The sequence below is a fragment of the Lactuca saligna genome, chromosome 6, assembly GCF_052625555.1.
Source record: "Lactuca saligna cultivar CGN05327 chromosome 6, ASM5262555v1, whole genome shotgun sequence".
NCBI lineage: Eukaryota > Viridiplantae > Streptophyta > Magnoliopsida > Asterales > Asteraceae > Lactuca > Lactuca saligna.
Window position 1 is genome coordinate 164,938,392 of NC_136422.1, and position 21,666 is coordinate 164,960,057.

The window sequence follows — 21,666 nt, forward strand, 5'->3', positions numbered from 1 at the left end:
AGTTTTTCTGTCCCGGCCTTCTAAAAATAAATAATAAAAATAAAAGTCAAAATTAGCCGACGGAGTCTAAATGAAAGTTGTAGAGTACGGCCTGACCTTCGCGTGGATATAAAGAACGTCGAAAACGGAGCTCGTATGCGAATGTTACGCAATTTAGAAGTTTGACAAGTCAATTACGCCCCGCGTAATTTGAGTACGTCCCGCGTACTCAGTCGGTTGCAACTTGTCTGACCAATACTCGAGTGCCACCAGTCGACGCACGCAGTGACGTCAAAGTACGCCCCGCGTAACCCGAGTACGCCCCGCGTAATATGAGTACGCCCTGCGTAATCCCAGACCCAGCAGCCTATAAATAGAACTCGAATTCAGCCATTTTCTCTTGTTCAAACTCTTCTTTCTCTCTAAGTTTTGTCTCGTTTTGCGTGCCGTTTATACCCCGAAGCCCCGGTAATATTCTCGAGCCCCGAAGCAAGATCCGAAGCCCCGAGAATCCCGAAGAGCGTTATTCCCGAGCCGAAACGCTGCCCGCGAGGAGCCCGGTTTTGTGAAGATCTTCCAGATCTACGGAGAAACACCTCTTCTGCAAGCCGTAGTGCTGCCCGATCATCTTCTGATCAAGTGAGTGTGTAGTTACTTTCATTCCAACACAATATTATGAAGTATTTCCTATAAAATACGTGTTATGTGTATATATTTGGTTGTTATACGTGTGAGTGTATATTCACTCTCTTCTATCTTATAGATCTGAAGTATTCTCTATGAAATACGTGTTATGTGTGTATGCCTCATCTGTTATGTGAAAAATGTTTTGATTGAGCATGCTATACAGGTTTTGAAAGTACGTATAAAAATGTATATTTTATCTACTAATATGTTGGGTAGAATATGGGTAGATAGTTGGTGTGTAATAAACAGATGAGAGGCCTTGATGTTGTTTTGATCCAGTCATCTAGCGGAATTTAGATGACGACCACGGACTTTTCTAGATAGTCCAGTGGAAGGCTAGCAGGCTCATAACCTGTAGGTGTTAATGAACTTGGGTGTTCATTCGCTGTATCCCATCCCCCCCATGGTTGCCTTATTTGACTTATATTGCTGAGGAACCCCTGAAGCATGTGTAGTCGCCCCGATGAAATATTCTTAGACTAGGTCCCTTGTGTTAGTTATTTTAGGGACATAAAGTGAGAATAACGGGAATGGGTAACTGGGTTATTGTTGGTTAATAATAATTAATTTAATTATTTATTGTGGGTTGAAAACCCTATATGCTCACCAGGCTCCCAAGCCTGACCCACTCAGTTGATTTATTTTACAGGAAGTGGCGCAAGAGCTTAAGATGGGCGAACATCAAGTTGTTTTGTTTACAAGTCTGTATATGTATATATTTGTTGAAAGACTTGTAATGCTATCGTTTATGCTTTATGATCTGTATCGGAACATGACATCCCGACTTTTGATTATGAAATGAAATCATATTTCTTTATGAAATGTTTTGATAAATAACTAGTTTATCATGTTTTGTTTTTGGGAACAAATTCCGCATCTCTTTTAAAATTAAAAGGATTTACTCTGAAAAATTATTTTAAAAAGCATAAATGAAATCGGTCTTTTCTGGCCGAGATTTTGGGGATGTCACAGTTGGTATCAGAGCATTAGTTTAAGCGAACTAGGAATTTGTAGGATTTCTAGACTTAAACTTAGAATGCTAAGTGGAATTTTGAGATGCGTGTCTGTTATGTTTTAGACACAACCACTAGTTTATTTTAGGAAAGTTGCCTAAAATGCTTTATGTGCTAAATGTTATATGTTGCCATATATGATATTATTTGTTCGGATCTATGGTCTGTTGCCGACCGGATCTAGAAACTTTATGTGTGTAGGATTCTAAGCGTACGTCTACGATATTAGAACTAGCTTGTAAACGTTTCGGAGTGATAAGGATGATTTGAAAATCTATCGTGAATAAGGATCTAATTTCACTTTATTCGATGTGTAGATCAAAAATGGTGAGAACAAGAAGTGGAGTTGGAAATGCTGATGAAAATAGGAATCAACCACCAGTGATTGAACAAAGACCTGTTGTAGCAGCAGCACCTGAGCCAATAACCATGGCTGGTGTGCAATTGATGATTCAGACGATGTTGGATCGTTAGATGGAGGAAACTAGACGGTTGCTTCAACAAAATCGTGAAGAACTGTCGATTCGTGTGGAAGAGCCTGAATTAAATGAAGGGCACTCGGAAGGTGGAAACTTCAGTGGATCAGTTGGTCAAGCCAACCCACCGATAGTTAGGCAAGATAACCACGATGGAAGGAATGATGGAATGGGATGCAAGTACAAGGACCTTTTGACTTGCAAACCATCAACCTTCAATGGAAAGGAGGATCCGATTGGGGTTATGGATTGGATCTCCGAAATGGAGCTAGCCTTCATGACGTGTGGCTGCAGAGGTAAGTTGCAAACCATCTATGCTGTGCGTCAATTCCGAGGTGGAGCCGTTCGTTGGTGGAACACTCTAGGGAAGAATTTGAGCCCTAATGAGCCACTGCAATTGTCATGGGCAGAGTTCTTGGTGCAGTTTAAGCGCAAGTTCTGCTCGGCTCAAAATCTGTTGGAGTTGGAGAACAAGTTCCTGACATTGACTAAGGGCAGTATGTCAGTTGATGAATACACCAATAACTTCACCGATAAGATGGAGTTTGCCTTGCGTATCGTTCCAGACGAGCTGACGAAGGTGGACCGGTATGCGAAGGGACTCTCATGGGAGTATGAGGTGCCAGTACGTCAGGCACATACTTTAGAGGCAGCTATCTGGGCTGCCAAGTCTGTTGAGAACATGATAAAGGGGAGAACCACCAACAAGGTTGAGGTTGGTGAGAAGAGGAAGTTTGAGGGAACATCTGGTTCCGGCAAGAAAAGCAAATTTTCAAAATCTGATTCGAAAAGGTTTGGTGGGGGTAAAGGAGGGGAAGCGAAGTGGTGTGAAAAGTGTAAGAAAAAGCATTTTGGGAAATGTAGCGAGGATGTAACTTGCTACAAGTGTGGAAAGGTTGGACATTTTGCCAATGAATGTCCGAACAACAAAAGGATGTGTTTTGGTTGTAATGAAGAGGGGCATATTTTGAAAGACTGTCCGAGGAAGAAGGAGGCAGCTAAGCCCAACATTCCACCAAAGCCGAAGTCGAGAGCAATCCAGATGACACTGGAAGCTGCTAAGGATGAAGCTGATGTCGCTTCAGGTACCTTTCTCGTTAACAATTTGCCTGCCCAAATTTTATTTGATTCTGGAGCCAACTACTCCTTTATATCGCATGAATTTGGTAGAAAACTAGCTTTGCCTGTTGATAGACTAGATAATGCTTTATTAGTCGAAGTCGCTAGTGGCAAGTTTGTACCTGTTAGCCATCGTATGAAAAACATCTTAATTGACTTGAATGGGAATAAGTTCTGCGAGGAATTATTGCCTATCGAACTTAACGGTTTCGACATCGTGTTGGGAATGGATTGGCTCAGCGCCAATGATGCTGAAATTTTATGCAAGAAGAAGATTGTTAAAGTAAACCCGCCTGGGAAGGAATCATTTATGGTGTATGGGGACAAACGCCGAGTGAATTCTGGAATCATTTCCCTAATGAAAGCCAGAAAGTGTTTGACCAAGGGATGTACATCATATTTAGCATTCGTGATTGATGCTAAGAAGGAGAAGAAGGTGATGCAGAGTATTCCTGTGGTGTGTGATTATCCGGAAGTATTTCCCGAAGATCTTCCTGGATTACCACCTGATCGACAAGTGGAATTCCGTATTGACTTGTTACCAGGAACCACGCCAATAGCAAAAGCACCTTATCGATTAGCACCAACGGAGATGAAGGAGCTGATGATGCAACTTCAAGAGTTGTTGTACAAAGGTTTCATTAGACCTAGTTCATCACCCTGGGGAGCTCCGGTGTTATTCGTGAAGAAGAAAGATGGAAGTATGAGAATGTGCATTGATTACAGAGAGCTGAACAAGGCAACAATAAAGAATAGATATCCGTTGCCAAGGATTGATGACCTATTTGATCAATTGCAAGGTTCGAGCTATTTCTCGAAGATCGATCTTAGGTCAGGATATCATCAGCTGAAAGTAAGAGAGCAGGATATAGAGAAGACTGCGTTCAGAACTAGATATGGACACTACGAGTTCTTGGTTATGTCGTTTGGACTAACCAATGCTCCGGCAGCATTCATGGATTTAATGAATAGGGTTTGTAATCCGTTCCTTGATAAATCCGTGATAGTGTTCATCGACGACATTATGATTTACTCAAAAAGCCAGGAGGAGCATGGCAGACACTTGCAAGAAGTGTTAGAAGTTTTGAAGAAGGAGAAGCTGTATGCTAAGTTCTCAAAATGTGATTTTTGGATTCGTGAAGTCCAATTCTTGGGTCACGTGGTCAACCAAGAAGGGATAATGGTTGATCCAGCAAAGATTGAAGCTGTAATGAAGTGGGAACAACCGAAAAGTCCCACAGAGAATCGAAGCTTTTTAGGATTAGCCGGATATTACCGAAGGTTTATCCAAGGCTTTTCTTCGATTGCTACTCCATTGACAGCTTTGACCCACAAAGGAGCTGCTTATACTTGGAGTGAGAAGCATAAAGAAGCATTCGAGAAGCTAAAGAAGAAACTATGCGAGGCACCGATACTTTCTCTACCCGAAGGAGTTGAAGACTTCGCTGTTTATAGCGATGCGTCTGGGGTTGGATTGGGTTGTGTTTTAACCCAAAGAGAAAAGGTGATAGCATATGCGTCTCGACAACTGAAAGAGCATGAAAAGAACTACCCGACTCATGATTTGGAGTTGGCAGCGGTAGTTTTCGCTCTGAAGATATGGAGGCATTACCTCTATGGCACTAAGTGCAAACTTTTCACTGATCATAAGAGTCTCCAATATCTCTTTAATCAGAAGGAATTGAATATGAGGCAACGACGCTGGCTGGAATTACTCAAGGACTACGACTGCGAGATACTTTACCACCCCGGTAAGGCTAATATTGTTGCTGATGCTCTCAGTCGGAAAGTCAATCTTGAAAGGAAAAGGCCAAGATCGTTGAAAATTGAAGTTGTCTCGACCATTGTGGAAAGTATAAAGAAAGCTCAAGAGGAAGCTTCTGAGAAAAATGACCGAAAGGAGGAACGTTTGGGTAAAACGTTGGTGTTTGGTACAAACGGTCATGGACTGAAGGTATTCCAAGATCGTATTTGGGTACCTAAGTCAGGAGGAGTTAGAGATCTTCTGATGGAAGAAGCTCACAAGACCATGTATTCGATTCATCCCGGTAGCACTAAAATGTATAGGGACCTGAAACCCTACTACTGGTGGCCGACGATGAAGCTTGATGTTGCAAAGTATGTGGCCGAGTGTGTGACTTGTGCGAGAGTCAAGACACAACATCAGAAACCGTACGGGAGTTTAGAACCTTTACCTGTGCCTATGGGTAAGTGGGAAGACATTGCCATGGATTTTGTCACTAAATTACCCAGAACAAAGAATGGTCACGACATGATTTGGGTGGTCGTTGATCGATTCACTAAGAGTGCGTATTTCATAGCAGCCAGGGAGAAATGGTCTATGGAAAAGCTTGCGAATTCTTATGTGAAGGAAATTGTGAGACTTCACGGTGTTCCGTTAACAATTGTGTCGGATCGTGATAGTCGTTTCACCTCGCCATTTTGGAAAAGTCTACAAGAAGAATTGGGTACCAAGTTGTGTTTAAGTACAGCTTACCATCCGCAGACCGATGGTCAGAGCGAACGAACGATACAAACACTTGAAGATATGCTGAGAGCATGTACCTTGGAATTCCTAGGTAATTGGGGTGAACATTTACCGTTGGTAGAATTTTCCTATAACAATAGTTTTCACTCGAGCATTAAGATGGCACCTTACCAAGCTTTGTATGGACAAAAGTGTCGTACGCCGTCTTGTTGGCTTGAGGCTGGGGAAAAGCAGTTTATGGGACCAGAGATGGTTCATCAGACTGCTGAAAAGTTGAAAATAATTAGGGAAAGAATGTTAGCAGCTCAAGATCGTCAAAAGAGTTATGCTGACAAAAAGCGAAGACCGACGACTTTTGAAGTTGGGGATTCGGTTTTGCTTAAAGTCTCGCCGTGGAAGGGACTTATAAGATTTGGTAAAAGGGGAAAGTTGAGTCCAAGGTTTATTGGACCATTTAAAATTCTTCAGAGGATTGGGAACCAAGCTTACAAGCTCGAACTACCAGAAGAACTGAGTGGAATTCATAACACTTTTCATGTGTGTTATTTACGAAAGTTCACGGGGGAAGTTCCCGACATGATTCCACTTTCGGAGTTGAGAATCGATGAGAACAAAAGGTTGATTGAAGAACCAGAGGCAATTGTTGACCGAAAGACTAAGAAATTGCGACGTAAGATGGTGGAGTTAGTGCTTGTCCGATGGAAACACACGAATGGGCCAAACCTCACCTGGGAGACGGAGAGTGACATGAGAAGTCGCTATCCGCATTTGTTTGTTGATGTGTGATTCCGGGGACGAAATCATTCTAAGGTGGAGAGAATTGTAACGCCTGTGTTTCTGGGCTTGCCATTTTTAGCAATGTAATAGTCTAGGTTAACCTTTGTAACTCAACTTGAAATAATAAGAATGTATTATTTGTGAATTATGTGAATTACGTGATTTATGTGTTTATTTTCTTGATTTTTATAATTTAATGAATTAAGAATGAAATAAGCGTCAAAATTAAAGTGTAAGATACACCCGATATCTTTGCATAAAGTTGTAGTGGTCGAAACAAGGATTTCGGAGATATAAGGAATGCCAAAATCCGAGTTATAACGAAGAAGTTATGACCTGTCGAAGTTTCGAGACAGAACCGGCACGATGCCGAGTGACGTAAAATATGAATTTAAGATAGAACAATATTTAGCCTTAGCGATCTAAACGAAAGTCGTAGATTTCGTTAAACCGAGAGCGTGCATAAAAGGAACGCCCAAATCTGACTTCGTATGAGGAAGTTATGATTTTCTGAAGTTTCAACGTGGCAGTATGCAGCCCGAATACTCGATTTGAGATCGAGCGGTTTTTAGCTGAAACAATCTAAATGAGAATCGAAGATCTTGTTGTTAGTAGCGAAGCAATGAAAAGTTAGGCGAGAACGGACGTCAGACGAAGAAGTTATGAATTTATAACGAAGTTTTTCTGTCCCGGCCTTCTAAAAATAAATAATAAAAATAAAAGTCAAAATTAGCCGACGGAGTCTAAATGAAAGTTGTAGAGTACGGTCTGACCTTCGCGTGGATATAAAGAACGTCGAAAACGGAGCTCGTATGCGAAAGTTACACAATTTAGAAGTTTGACAAGTCAATTACGCCCCGCGTAATTTGAGTACACCCCGCGTACTCAGTCGGTTGCAACTTGTCTGACCAATACTCGAGTGCCACCAGTCGACGCACGCAGTGACGTCAAAGTACGCCCCGCGTAACCCGAGTACGCCCCGCGTAATATGAGTACGCCCCGCGTAATCCCAGACCCAGCAGCCTATAAATAGAACTCGAATTCAGCCATTTTCTCTTGTTCAAACTCTTCTTTCTCTCTAAGTTTTGCCTCGTTTTGCGTGCCGTTTATACCCCGAAGCCCCGGTAATATTCTCGAGCCCCGAAGCAAGATCCGAAGCCCCGAGAATCCCGAAGAGCGTTATTCCCGAGCCGAAACGCTGCCCGCGAGGAGCCCGGTTTTGTGAAGATCTTCCAGATCTACGGAGAAACACCTCTTCTGCAAACCGTAGTGCTGCCCGATCATCTTCTGATCAAGTGAGTGTGTAGTTACTTTCATTCCAACACAATATTATGAAGTATTTCCTATAAAATACGTGTTATGTGTATATATTTGGTTGTTATATGTGTGAGTGTATATTCACTCTCTTCTATCTTATAGATCTGAAGTATTCTCTATGAAATACGTGTTATGTGTGTATGCCTCATCTGTTATGTGAAAAATGTTTTGATTGAGCATGCTATACAGGTTTTGAAACTACGTATAAAAATGTATATTTTATCTACTAATATGTTGGGTAGAATATGGGTAGATAGTTGGTGTGTAATAAACAGATGAGAGGCCTCGATGTTGTTTTGATCCAGTCATCTAGCGGAATTTAGATGACGACCACGGACTTTTCTAGATAGTCCAGTGGAACGCTAGCAGGCTCATAACCTGTAGGTGTTAATGAACTTGGGTGTTCATTCGCTGTATTCCATCCCCCCCCCCATGGTTGCCTTATTTGACTTATATTGCTGAGGAACCCCCGAAGCATGTGTAGTCGCCCCGATGAAATATTCTTAGACTAGGTCCCTTGTGTTAGTTATTTTAGGGACATAAAGTGAGAATAACGGGAATGGGTAACTGGGTTATTGTTGGTTAATAATAATTAATTTAATTATTTATTGTGGGTTGAAAACCCTATATGCTCACCAGGCTCCCAAGCCTGACCCACTCAGTTGATTTATTTTACAGGAAGTGGCGCAAGAGCTTAAGATGGGCGAACATCAAGTTGTTTTGTTTACAAGTCTGTATATGTATATATTTGTTGAAAGACTTGTAATGCTATCGTTTATGCTTTATGATCTGTATCGGAACATGACATCCCGACTTTTGATTATGAAATGAAATCATATTTCTTTATGAAATGTTTTGATAAATAACTAGTTTATCATGTTTTGTTTTTGGGAACAAATTCCGCATCTCTTTTAAAATTAAAAGGATTTACTCTGAAAAATTATTTTAAAAAGCATAAATGAAATCGGTCTTTTCTGGCCGAGATTTTGGGGATGTCACAGCTCCAGCAGCATTCATGGATTTAATGAATAGGGTTTGTAATCCTTTCCTTGATAAATCTGTGATAGTGTTCATAGATGACATTCTGATTTATTCGAAGAGCCAAGAGGAGCATGACAGACACTTGCAAAAAGTGTTAGAAGTTTTGAAGAAGGAGAAGTTGTATGCAAAGTTCTCCAAATGTGATTTTTGGATTTGTGAAGTCCAATTCTTGGGTCACGTGGTCAACCAAGAAGGGATAATGGTTGATCCAGCAAAGATTAAAGCTGTAATGAAGTGGGAACAATCGAAAAGTCCCACGGAGATCCAAAGCTTTTTAGGATTAGTCGGATATTACCGAAGGTTTATCCAAGGCTTTTCTTCGATTGCTACACCATTAACAGCTTTGACCCACAAAGGAGCTACTTATGCTTGGAGTGATAAGCATAAAGAAGCATTCGAGAAGCTAAAGAAGAAGCTATGCGAGGCACCAATACTTTCTCTACCCGATGGAGTTGAAGACTTCGCTATTTATAGCGATGCGTCTGGGGTTGGATTGGGTTGTGTTTTGACCCAAAGAGAAAAGGTGATAGCATATGTGTCACGACAGCTGAAGGAGCATGAAAAGAATTACCCGACCCATGATTTGGAGTTGGCAGCGGTAGTTTTCGCTCTGAAAATATGGAGGCATTAACTCTATGGCACGAAGTGCAAACTTTTTACTGGTCATAAGAGTCTCCAATATCTCTTTAATCAGAAGGAATTGAATATGAGGAAACGATGCTGGCTAGAATTACTTAAAGACTACGACTGCGATATACTTTACCACCCCGGTAAAGCTAATGTTGTTGCTGATGCTCTCAGTTGGAAAGTCAATCTTGAAAGGAAAAGGCCAAGGGCGTTGAGAATTGAAGTTGTCTCGACCATTGTGGAAAGTATAAAGAAAGCTCAAGAGGAAGCTTCTGAAAGGAATGACCGAAAGGAGGAACGTTTGGGCAAAACGTTGGTGCTTGGTACAAACGGTCATGGACTGAAGGTATTCCAAGATCGTATTTGGGTACCTAAGTCAGGAAGAATTAGGGATCTTCTGATGGAAGAAGCTCACAAAACCATGTACTCGATTCATCCTGGTAGCACTAAAATGTATAGGGACCTGAAACCCTACTACTGGTGGCCGACGATGAAGCTTGATGTTGCAAAGTACGTGGCCGAGTGTGTGACTTGTGCGAGAGTCAAGACACAACATCAGAAACCATATGGGATTTTAGAACCTTTACCTGTGCCTATGGGCAAATGGGAAGACATTGCAATGGATTTTGTCACTAAACTACCCATAACGAAAAGTGTTCACGACATGATTTGGGTGGTCGTTGATCGATTCACTAAGAGTACGCATTTCATAGCAGCTAAGGAGAAATGGTCTATGGAAAAGCTTGCAAAGTCTTACGTGAAGGAAATTGTGAGGCTTCACGGTGTCCTGTTAACGATTGTATCGGATCGTGATAGCCGTTTCACCTCAAGGTTTTGGAAAATTCTACAAGAGGAAATGGGTACCAAGTTGTGTTTAAGTACAACTTACCATCCACAAACTGATGGTCAGAGTGAAAGAACAATACAAACACTTGAAGATATGTTGAGGGCATGTACCCTAGAATTCCTAGGTAACTGGGATGAACACTTACCTTTAGTATAATTTTCCTACAATAATAGTTTCCACTCGAGCATTAAGATGGCACCTTATCAAGCTTTGTATGGACATAAGTGTCGTACGCCGTCTTGTTGGCTTGAGGCTAGGGAAAAGCAGTTTGTGGGACTGGAGATGGTTCATCAAACTGCTGAAAAGTTGAAAATAATTAGGGAAAGAATGTTAGCAGCTCAGGATCGTCAAAAGAGCTATGTTGACAAAAAGCGAAGACCGATGACTTTTGAAATTGGAGATTCGGTTTTGCTTAAAGTCTCTCCGTGGAAGGGACTTATAAGATTTGGTAAAAGGGGAAAGTTGAGTCCAAGGTTTATTGGATCGTTTAAAGTTCTTCAGAGAATTGGGAAACAAGCTTACAAGCTCGAACTACCAAAAGAGCTGAATGGGATTCATAACACTTTTCATGTGTGTTATTTGAGGAAGTTCACGGGGGAAGTTCCCGACATGATTCCACTTTCGGAGTTGAGAATCGATGAGAACAAAAGGTTGATTGAAGAACCTGTGGCAATTGTTGACCGAAAGACTAAGCAGCTTCGACGCAAGATGGTCGAATTGGTGTTTGTTCGTTGGAAACATTCGAATGGGCCAAATCTCACCTGGGAAACGGAGAGTGACATGTTGAGTCGCTATCCACATTTGTTTGTTGATGTGTGATTCCGGGGATGGAATCATCCTAAGGGGGAGAGAATTGTAATGCCCGCGTTTCCAGGCTAGAGATTTTCATTGATGTAATAGTCTAGGTTAACCCTTGAAACTCTTTTTGGAGTATTAATGATGAAATATTTGAGTGTTATGTGAATTATGTGAATTATGTGTTTATTTTCTTAATTATTATATTTAATGAATTAAGAATAAAATAAGCGTCAAAATTAAAGTATGAGATAAGCTCGATATCGTTGCATAAACATGTGGTGATCGAAACAAGGATTCCAAAGATATAAAGAATGCCGAAACCCGAGTTATAACGAAGAAGTTATGACCCGTCGAAGTTTCGCAACAGAACTGGCAACGCTGAATGACGTAAAAAGTGAAATTTATGTTAGAGCGATATTTAGCCTTAGTGATCTAAACGAGAGTCGTAGAGTTTGTTAAACCAAGAGCGTGCATAAAAAGAACGCCAGAATCTGACTTCATATGAGGAAGTTATGATTTATTGAAGTTTCGACTTAGCGGTATGCTTCCCAAAATACTCGATTTGAGATCGAGTGGTTTTTAGCCAAAGCAATCTAAACGAGAATCGAAGATCTCGTTGTTGGTATCGAAGCGATGAAAAGTTAGGCGAGAACGGACGTCAAACGAAGAAGTTATGAATTTATAACGAAGTTTTCCTGTCCGGGCCTACTAAAAATAAATAATAAAAATAAACTCAAAATTAGCCGACGAAGTCTAAATGTATGTTGTAGAGCGTAGTCTCACTTACGCGTGGATATAAAGAACGTCGAAAACAGAGTTCGTATGAAGAAGATATGAATTTCCGAAGTTTATTAAATAATTTATATTTAAATTTAATCTTTAATTCGGATGTATATCCGAAGGAATCACCGATCTGATCCGAAGTACGCACAGCGTACCGCGAATCATGACGCACCTCGCACTCCAGTTCTTCGGATGACGAATGCAGTGACGATTTCGGAGGCTTACACTCCGCGTAAGGCTGTACGCCCAGCATACGGCGAGGCCTCAGCCTCTTATAAATAGGATGCGAGGGTTCCGGGTATTTTTGCTCATTTCTTCTCCTTTTTGTGCCGAAGCGTTGCGCGTAAACCCCCGAAGCCATCCCGACACCCCGGATCTCATATCCAAATTAAGAAGGAAGTTTCACGCTCCCGGAATCCCGAGAAGTGTGATTCCCGAGCCGAAGCTCTGCCCGCGAGAAGTTCGATTTTTGTAGAGATCTTCCAGATCTGCTGAGGATTACTACTTCTGCAAGCCATAGTGCTGTCTGATCATCTTCTGATCAAGTGAGTGTGTAGTTACTTTCTTCTAACGCATAATTATGAAGTATTTTATACGAAATACCTGTTATGTGTATATTTTGTTGTTATGTGTGTGAATGTATATTCACTTTCTTCAATCTTATAGATCTGATTATTTCTCTATGAAATACGTGTTATGTGTGTGTGCCTCATCTGTTATGTGGAAAATGTATTGATTGAGCATGCTATACAGGTTTTGAAACTATGTATAAAAATGTATGTTTTATCTACTAATATGTTGGGTAGAACATGGGTAGATAGTTGGTGTGTAATAAACAGATGAGAGGCCTCGATGTTGTTTTGATCCAGTCATCTAGCGGAATTTAGATGACGACCACGGACTTTTCTAGACAGTCCACTGGAACGCTAGCAGGCTCATAACCTGTAGGTGTTAATGAACTTGGGTGTTCATTCGTTGTATTCCATCCCCCTCATGGTTGCCTTATTTGACTTATATTGCTGAGGAACCCCCGAAGCATGTGTTGTCACCCCGATGAAATATTCTTAGACTAGGTCCCTTGTGTTAGTTATTTTAGGGACATAAAGCACGTTTCATTAAAATTATAAAGCGATAGTTACAGACGACGCACGTTTAAGATAAAGCGCCGTCCGTGTTTTTATTTTTTTTTCTTGAGACACTAAATTAAGGGCACGCAATAAAGCGTGACGTAAATCCTTAAATTTTTTGGAGAGATGATACTATTTTAAGGGCACGTCCTTTTGCGTATCGTTAATTATCATGTGTCGTAAAAAGCGCGTCATTAAAGGTCTGTTTTTTAGTAGTGCAAGGAGGATCCCGTAAATCTCAGACTTCATGTTAGTTAGCTTTGAGTATAAAAAATACTTGTAAATCGCACACTAAACACACGATTAGCTTTACCATTGCACTGGTACTCATATTATCTTCATCATCTCTGTAATCTAGGATTAAAATCAATAAATAAAAAAAAAGAAAAAAAAAGCAGGTGATCGTTATCACCACGTAAGGTTTTATGTTGGATATCCTATAAAGGATCAACGGGTTTCCTTATAACTTGAGGTTTTATGTTGGATATTCAAGTCAATTTAAACTTTTCAAAAACATCCCAATTTCATTAAGTTATTACAAAAAGGTTTTCAATACATTTATTATCAGAGTATTCCCAGAACCATAACATAAAACATAAACATGAGGAGCAGTACGATCACGCCTCCGCTTTGCCAGGGTCTCCTGAAGTACCTGAAAAAAATTAAACCACAACTGTAAGCCCGGAAGCTTAGTGAGATACCCCCAAAATACCAACCACATATACCACGCATACCATATAACAACCAAACAGAAAAACCATGCATTTCGGGTCTACTGTGTGACTGGTCCGCTACATCGGGCCTTCAGTCCACCTGGTCCACCCTCCGAGTCTAGCCATGTCCCTTGAGTCTGCAGTGAGGTTGGTCCGCCCGCACCGGGCCTTCAACCCTCCTAATCCACTCTCTGATTCTACAGTACGACTGGACCGCCCGCACCGGGCCTTCAGTCAGCCTGGTCCACTCTTCGAGCCTCGGCACATTTGGTCGGCCCTCGTGGGGCCTACAGCCTATCCGGACCGCTCGCTGGGCCTTCGGGATAACCGGTCCGCCCTGGGTATGTTGGCCTTCAGCACAAAGCAGGACCTGCCTCAACCCAACTTCAGTCAAACAACCATGTACACATAAACATACAATCATATAACAATTCACATCCAATCAAACCAATCTAGCAGATCACATAACATAACATACTCTAAACAAAATACCGACTTAACCAGTCACTAGCATAACATCATCCTATATACCAGGATACCAACCTTAACCAGGTCTCCAACATATACCATCCTAACTACCAGGATGCAAAAATAGCAAAGCAACAACATAACATGATACCTGGATTACAATCCGAAAAGGGTCGGCCTTGGTGCCTTAGACCCTGTTGATATAGTGAGGATAACTCACCTTGCAACTGCTGACTGAAAAGATAAGATCACGCTGCTCCAACCTCCGAAACGAACTCCGCCCCTGATAATACCAAAAGACCGAATCCAATAAATACCAATAATTACCAAAATGCCCTTGGAAGTCAACAGGTCACCTCTTGGTCAAAGTCAAAGTCCTCAGACAAAGTCAAACTTCCTGACTGACCCTACTCACCGAGTCAGCCCGCTGAGTCGCCGAGTCCCTCAACTCTAAAAAATCCCATCTCAACGCAATGAGTCATCCCTTGACTCACCGATTCTCAGCTTAACCAGAAAAAGGCTAGGACCTCAAGACCATACTCGCCGAGTCCAAGAACAGACTCGCCGAGTCCAAAGCTATCTTCAACCAACTCGTCGAGTTGTTCTTCCAACTCGCCGAGTTTCTTCCTATCTTTATGCAACTCGCCGAGTACATCCTTGTGACTCCCCAAGTACCCCTAGATCTTAATCCATACAGAAGCTTTCCAGGCCATGCAGATGATCCAAACCAAAGATCTACCCTTCTACAATCCATCCATCACGTAAAGTGGCAAACTTTACGTGAATCCAAAGAGATCTAAGCATATAACACTCTAGAGTTAGGGTTTGGGACAAAATGGCTGTACCAATCACTCAAGAACAGGGACTTTAATGCACTCTAGACCTTCTCCATTCCAGATCTGAGGTAGCAACCCTAGATCTAACCTCCAAACTTGAAATATCACAAACTATTCTTTCCAAATACTCCAAAATGATGAATCAAGATGAATAACAGCCCAAGCAACGAAATAATACCTCAAAAGGAAGCTCCAACAGAAGAGAAATCTAAATCCTAGCAAAGCCCCTTGCTCCAAGCCTCTTAACTCTCCAAGATCTCTTCCAAAATCTCTTCTCCAAGGTTCAAATGCTCTCAAATCACTCACAAACGCGCATTAGGGCTTTTTGGACTTCAAGAGAGGGTAAAGAGGATGGGGAGAGGGTATAATGTCCTTTATATAGGGCTCATCCTCCGACATTAGGGATTTCTCCACATAGCACCAACTCGGCGAGTCCATTAGGGATTTCTTCACATAGCACCAACTTGCCGAGTCCAGCCACCGACTCGCCGAGTTGGCCACTTAACACACGACCAGAATCGCGACCCTATTCGCCGAGTCCACCCATGGACTCGCCGAGTTGCTCTTTCACATTTACACTTTGAACCCTGAACTTGCACTCCTGAACTCGGGATGTTACAATTCTCCCCCAGTTAAATTAGGCTTCATCCTCGAAGCTTGCGGCAACGCAACTCGAGAACTACTCTCGCAATGCACCTCCTGGCATTAACCAGACCAGGTTCCTCAAAACACAACCATCGAAACCCAAAAACCAACTTTCCCTATTGCGGTGTCCTGACCACCGCTTCAAGCCAGCCACCGGCCTCATCCTATGATAACCACACTTATCAACCGAGTACCACTCCATGATATTTCACTCGTTCCAAATCACAACAATCACTTGACTCATACGAGCTAGAAATAACCCTGAACCACCGGAATCCCGATCTGAGTCCAGCTTTATCCACTCCATGCTGACAGGATGACACATCCCTCAGTCTCAGAGCAACTCCCATGAGTTCTCCTCCGTAATCTCATACCCATGCTAAACTGGCTCTAGCGTCCTCGGGTTGGGAAAACCCGATACACTGATGACACCTCCAAACATCCCCCAAGATGAATTTCCACCACATACATAATTCCTTGATCAAAATCAAACTAGAAATCCAAGACTCCATCCCTGCATCCCTTCCGAGTCTCTTGGCCCTATACCCGCGGAATTCCATCCGCGACCTCAGCAGACATCCAACCCGGATGTGATTCCATACCACCAATGCAAACACACTGCTCAACAACCATGGCTGGAAAACCTCAATCATACCTCCATGATACTGCTTTCACTTTCGTGAACTTACACTCCCTCTCGGAGCTACATACCTTTCCGTTTTGTTATCCAAGGAAATCTACTTGGCCGCCTTGTCACTACGACAAGTGCCACGGTGATCGCCCAACGCTACACCATTCCCTTATAGCACAACCGCTATCCCATGCACCCCGCATCCTCTGAATCTGCTCGCAAGGGCTCTCGAGTCCATGCACTACCTTCCACTATTCATGATTAATATCTAGGGCCAGACCTTCTGATGCTATCACATAGTGACATACTCATTCCATTCCCTCATACTGATCTATCAACACATGCAGAGTCTTCAGCATGACTGGACTGCCTTACCAGGCCTTCAACCCATCTGGACCACTTTCAGAACCTTCAGCAGGTCTGGACCGCCCTCCAGGGCCTTCAGCCTGACAGGACCGTCCCCGAGCCTTCATCCTGACTGGTACGCTCATCAGCCTTCAGTCTATCCGGACCACTCATCTAGCATTTATCATCCCGAATTATCCCTTTGGAGAAACTCTCCCAAGCATATTGTTCTAGCCCTCTAGGGGTTCCAAACTATAACTCCATCCTACATACTCACTCCCGACCTGATCCTAGGCCTTCCACAATCAATCGCCCTTTTTATAAAACCCTTGGTCTGTATCCCGCCCTGCTTGCCTGTCACTTGCTCAAACTAGCCTACGCTTTTGGCTGACTGAACCGCTACTGAATCCCAGACAGCTAATCAACCGCTCATGCTTGTCGAACTTTCAGAGGATTTTCCCATTTCTCCCCACATAGAGCTCCGACTATCAACCACCAGTTGTCATAACCGACCTCCCTTAAGATCCCTACACAACATATTCCCTTACACGCGAACAGATCCCCACTAGAACGAACAACCTTCACAAAATCCCATATCAATACCGATCATCTCGGACTTGAAAGAAGCCTGACCTTCAGCTAACCATTCTTCAGACCGCATGTGCTACCCGACATTCAAACCAAGAACTTGATTCCCCACTGATAAACCCCATGAATGATAACCAACGAAACTCCCAATACCAAGACCCTTAACCATACCATAACCCTCGAGGAACAATAATTACAATACCAAAAATCACACCACGAGACTAGCAGATATACAATACTCCATAATAATCACAAGATAAACAAATATCAAGAAGGAAACATACCCGCAGCTGCATCTGGCACTGCCCTAACCTCCTCTGCGGTAACCTAAAAAGCACGACCCTGAGCCCTTGGGAGCTCTGCTCTACCCTGACCTCCACCCGTAATCCTCAATGTGGCCGGTACTGGAGCCTGCACCGACCTTGTAGTAAGTTGTGGACAGTTGTCCCTCATGTGACCAACCTGATGGTATTGGTAACAAATCCTCATATCCTGAACCGGGGCTGACTGACGACAATCCCTCGCATAATGCCCCTCTCTCCCGCACTTACGGCACGCACCTCCAGACCTACAAACTCCAGTGTGACCCTTTCCGCACTTCCCACAAGTACGGCTGCCCTGACTACCCAAACTGAAATCAACGGTCTTGGACCGTTTCGACGCCGGCTGCGACTGTGCTAGGGCCTGCCTATGCTACCTCAACTGAAGCTCAATCTCGAACTCACGCCACCGAGCGGCCTCCTGCAACTCCACTAAAGTCCCGCGCCTCTGCGTAGACACAAATTGTCTGATATCCCTCTTGAGCATACTCAGATATTGGGACACCTGATCCTGCTCTGAAGCAAACTCCGGGCAAAACATCGCCTTCTCAGTGAACATCCTGGTGATCTCTGTCACCGACTCGGAATCCTGCTTCAGCTGTAGGAACTCCTGAGCTAATCTTTCCCTCTCAACTCGCGGAACATAGCGAGTACTAAACATCTCTCTGAACTGATCCCAAGAAACCGCAGCTCACTGCGCATCAGAATACGATCCTGTGGTCAACCTCCACCAATCCTTCACCCCGAGCCTCAAAAGGTTCAGAGCACACCTCACCCTCTGATCAGCAGCGCATGAACACGTAAAGAAACACCCCTCTACGTCTGACAACCATCTCATAGCAACAATAGGGTCCTGAACTCCATCGAAGGTAGGGGCTTCGTATTATCGAAGTCCCGATACTGAAAACCTCTACCGGCTCCTCCCCCTGCCGCTGCTACAGCCACTGTAGCTGCCGCGACAGCCGTCTCTGTAAGAGCTGCATATCGCTCATCAAAATACTCAACCATAGCGGTCTTGATCGACCCAAATAGTTCCGGCAACTCAGCCCAGAACATCACAACAACTTCATCATGCAGTATCTCACGAATCCTAGTGTCCAACTCGTGTGTGCTCATTTGACTGATAACCTCGGGTGGCGCTGACCCACTCTGATCGCCTTCTCCTGCTCCCAATCCTGACCCGGATCCACTCCCAGCATGCCTCGTAACCACCATACTGAAAAACACTGCAAACATCAGATACCTCCCACTAACCTGGGAACTGACTCTCAACACCACCCTAGGGGTTGTGACTTCCTTGGTATGCGTATGGGTCCTATGCTTTCAGTAGTACGGGCCCATACTACCTTCCACACCTACCCATATTCATACCAAGTATCACCACAACACCAAAGAGAAGAACAAGTATACCAAGCACTCAACCCTCACTCCTAGAGGAATCACTGGTAATCTCATATAGAAAGAAACCCTAGGCTAGCAGGCATCACAAATCAGGCAACACCATCATGCAATTCCTGAAGATCCCTAGCCTAGTACTAGCATGTTGTTCTATCATAACACATAAACAAATAACTTGCATGGTATTTTGGGGCTACTTACTGACTCCGGCTGATCATACCTCCGCGTCCTCTTTTACTCATTTTGAAAACCATTTTAGATTCTCTTTTGGAAACTCTCCGTGATTTGAGACTGGATTCACACGAATGTTCCTCCAATTCACTCAAACCAAGGCTTTGATACCAACTTGTAACACTCTAAAAATCCAAGCCAATTTAAACTTTTCAAAAACATCCCAATTTCATTAAGTTATTACAAAAAGGTTTTCAATACATTTATTATCAGAGTATTCCCAGAACCATAACATAAAACATAAACATGAGGAGCGGTACGATCACGCCTTTGCCTTGCCACGGTCTCCTGAAGTACCTCAAAAACATTAAACCACAACTGTAAGCTCGAAAGCTTAGTGAGATACCCCCAAAATACCAACCACATATACCACGCATAACATATCATAACCAAACAGAACAGCCATGCATTTCGGGTCTACTGTGTGACTGATTCGCCACACCGGACCTTCAGTCCACCTGGTCCACCCTCCGAGTCTAGCCATGTCCCTCGAGTCTGCAGTATGATTAGTCCCCCCGCACTGGGCCTTCAACCCTCCTAGTCCACTCTCTGAGTCTACAGTATAACTGGTCCATCCGCACCGGGCCTTCAGTCGGCCTGGTCCACTCTCCGAGCCTCGGCACGTCTGGTCCGCCCTCGTGAGGCCTACAACCTATCTGGACCGCTCGTTGGGCCATCGGGATAACCGTTCCGCCCTGTGTATGTTGGCCTTCAGCATAAAGCAGGACCCGCCTTAACTCAACCCCAGTTAAACAACCATGTGCACATAAACATACAATCATATAACAATTAACATCCAATCAAACCGATCTAGCAGATCACATAACATAACATACTCTAAACAGAATACCCACTTAACCAATCACTAGCATATCATCATCCTATATACCAGGATACCGACCTTAACCAAGTCTCCAACATATACCATCCTAACTACCAGGATGCAAACATAGCAAAGCAACAACATAACACGATACCCGGATTACAATCCGAAAAAGGGCTGGCCTTGGTGCCTTAGACCCTGTTGATATAGTGAGGATAACTCACCTTGCAACTGCTGACTGAAAAGATAAGATCACGCTGCTCCAACCTCCGACATGAAATCCACCCCTGATAATACCAAAAGACCGAATCCAATAAATACCAATAATTACCAAAATGCCCTTGGAAGTCAACTGGTCAACACTTGGTCAAAGTCAAGTTCCTCAGACAAAGTCAAACTTCCTGACTGACCTTACTCGACGAGTCAGCCCGCTGAGTCGCCGAGTCCCTCAACTCTGAAAAAACCCATCTTAACTCACTCCGTCATCCCTTGACTCACTGATTCTCAGCTTAACCAGAAAAAGGCTAGGACCTCAAGACCAGACTCGCCGAGTCCAAGAATAGACTCGCTGGGTCCAAGGCTATCTTCAACCAACTCGTCGAGTTGTTCTTCCAACTCGCCGAGTTTCTTCCTATCTTTATGCAACTTGCCGAGTACACCCTTGTGACTCGCCGAGTACCCCTAGATCTTAATCCATACAGAAGCTTTCCAGGCCATGTAGATGATCCAAACCATAGATCTACCCTTCTACAATCCATCCATCACGTAAAGTGGCAAACTTTACGTGAATCCAAAGAGATCTAAGCATATAACACTCTAGAGTTAGGGTTTGGGACAAAATGGCTTCACCAATCACTCAAGAACAGGAACTTTAATGAACTCTAGACCTTCTCCATTCCAGATCTGAGGTAGCAACCCCATATCTAACCTGCAAACTCAAAATATCACAAGCTATTCTTTCCAAATACTCCAAAATGATGAATCTAGATGAATAACAGCCCAAGCAACGAAATAATACCTCAAAAGGAAGTTCCAACAGAAGAGAAATCCAAATCCTAGCAAAGTCCCTTGCTCCAAGCCTCTTAACTCTCCAAGATCTCTTCCAAAATCTCTTCTCCAAGGTTTAAATGCTCTCAAATCACTCACAAACGCGCATTAGGGCTTTCTGGACTTCAAGAGAGGGTAAAGAGGCTAGGGAGAGGGTATAATGTCCTTTATATAGGGCTCATCCTCCGACATTAGGGTTTTCTCCACCCAGCACCAACTCGCTGAGTCCAGCCACCGACTCGCTGAGTTGGCCACTTAACATACAACCAGAATCGCGACCCTACTCGCCGAGTCCACCCATGGACTCGCCGAGTTGCTCTTTCACATTTACACTTTGAACCCTGAACTTGCACTCCTGAACTTGGGATGTTACACAGCCTCTCATACAATTTTGTTGAATTGCACTTGATCGATCTTTGAACAAAACATTTCGTTTAATATTCAATGACTTACAGTCCCCTGAAGTCGGGATATCAAAACTGAAAGTTTTTAGTTTTTCAACGCTTTTTTGTATTCTATAAAAACGTTAAAACATACATATC